Raw genomic sequence first — 2,280 nt, forward strand, 5'->3', positions numbered from 1 at the left:
CCCCCCCCCAGCTCCAGCGTCACACTAACAGAGCTCTTCCTCGGCTGCTCACAACCACATCCTTTATAAAGAGTAAGGAAGTAAACTAAACCTCACACTCGGGCCTTACTTGCAGGTCACCAGATAGTCTGGAAATCCAAAGCAAGACTGCAGTTAACCCTCTTAACCACTTAGCTTCGGCCTTTACAGAGCAGGAAGCCAGGGAAGGGAAGCTCTGCCCAGGTCCATTAAGGAGTGGCCTGAGGCGATAGGAATTTGGTTCCACTTCTTAGAAAGGTACAAGGCCTGCCCATGCGCCTGCCCCTACCACTCTCAGCAGGTGACCTCGCTTTTGATTTTCTGGCACAGTTCAGATTCTCATGGTGCAGACACTAAGTCTTCATGGCAGATCTATGGTTGGCTCCCACTACGACCCTGAAGGCTCTGAAACTTACTAGATCGTTGACCTTTGGGTTTTTTTTTTTAATCTCATTAAGGCAATGTATTCTATAACCTCACACAGTGTGTGTTATTCTCAAGTCAGTTATGGAAAAGGTTGTGTATACTGTTAAAAGGTACACACAAACTGTATACAAACTATACATGTACACATTACACATACACATACACACATACACATACATACACATACACACATACACACTGCACACACATACACACACCATATACACATACTGCACACACACATATTGCATACCCACAGAACACTCACACATACACACTGCACACACATATAGTGTACACATACACTGCATACACAAACTGTGCACACACTGCACACACATACACACATCACATACACATACTGCACACACATATATTGCATATACACACTGTGCACACACTGCACACACACACACTTATACACATACATTGCATACACAAACTGTGCACATACACACACTGCATGCACAAACCGCACACACTGCACACACACACACACACACACACACACACTTTATACACCTACACATACACTGCATAGACATACTGCACACATACACTACACACATGTATAGCATATACACACTGCACACATGTATACTGCACACATGTACACACTCACACTTACACACTGCACATACATATACTGCTTGCACACACACTGAATGTATGTACTGCACACACATACACTACACACATACACTGCACACACACACCTTGTAGTGTGACAATAGAGGGGACTTATAATACTTGCAGTTCCCAATGGGCTACCAGTCTTTTCAGACCTGAAACCTATTTGCTTTGCAATGCTCTTGGTATCTTGAGTAACAAGTACACATCACTATGAACCAACCCCAAACTCTTAAGTGGTGGTGTAACTGTGACGCTTATTATAGTTGTATAAGAAGGGGTCTTCTAGTTTGCTCATTGTTGCTGTGACAAACTGACCAAAGGAAGGTGGGGGAGAGAAGGGTTTGTTTGGCTTCTCTATCCCCATCACAGTCTACCACGGAAGGAAATCAGGACAAGCACTGGAGGCAGGAACTGAGGCAGAGACCGTGAAGGAACACTGCTTACTGGCTTACTCTCCATGGCTTTCTCAGCCAGCTTTTTAATACAAACCAGGGCCACTTGCCAAGGAGTGATGCCGCCCACAGTGGGCTAAGTCCTCCTACATCAATCTTTAATGGAGAGAGTGTCCCACAGGCCAGGCTGATGGAAGCAAACCCTCAATTGAGAGGCCGTCTTCCCAAGTGACTGTAGTTGGTGTGAGGTTGACAAAAAGTATAACCATTAGGTGGGGTCAGAGCTGCCCCAGGGAGAAGCTGAAGGTGTACATTGTCATCAAATCCCTCTGTGCCTCCTTCAACCTGTGTGGGCTTCCTCCCACCCAGGGTTTGAAGCAGAGGGCAGAATATCCATGGCTTAAACTCAAGTAAACAGTAAGGAGTCATGTATGACTTCCAGCACCACGTGTGGCCAGACCCAGAGAAGCAGACATCTCCTGCTTGCATGAAGTTACCTTCTGTTCTTCTCCCTCTGTCAAAATCTCTACTAGTTGAGAACACGACTAGACAGCAACTCACATTTGTTAGTTACCTGCCATGTGTTTAGTAAGTTAGCAGTGACAGCAGCCTTCTGGTGACTGTTAGTCCTGATCTCTAAATGACCAGGGGAGTCCAGAGAGCTTAAGGGACTTGTTAGTATGGCTCTTGGTCTGCAACTGCTGAGCCAGGGGACGGGTGCAAGGCCGAGCCGGGGGACAGGTGCAAAGCCGAGGCGGGGGACAGGTGCAAGGCCGAGCCGGGGTACGGGTGCAAGGCTGAGCCGGGGTAC

At 47.0% G+C, this 2,280-nt stretch overlaps 1 protein-coding gene across 1 annotated transcript in view; it reads left to right on the plus strand.

Annotated features, from left to right (window-relative positions):
• Positions 1-2,280, plus strand: part of B3glct (beta 3-glucosyltransferase) — an 88,766-nt gene that overhangs the window by 62,032 nt on the left and 24,454 nt on the right. The window lies entirely within an intron of this gene.

The sequence above is a fragment of the Mus pahari genome, chromosome 23 (genome assembly GCF_900095145.1).
Source record: "Mus pahari chromosome 23, PAHARI_EIJ_v1.1, whole genome shotgun sequence".
Classification (NCBI taxonomy): domain Eukaryota; kingdom Metazoa; phylum Chordata; class Mammalia; order Rodentia; family Muridae; genus Mus; species Mus pahari.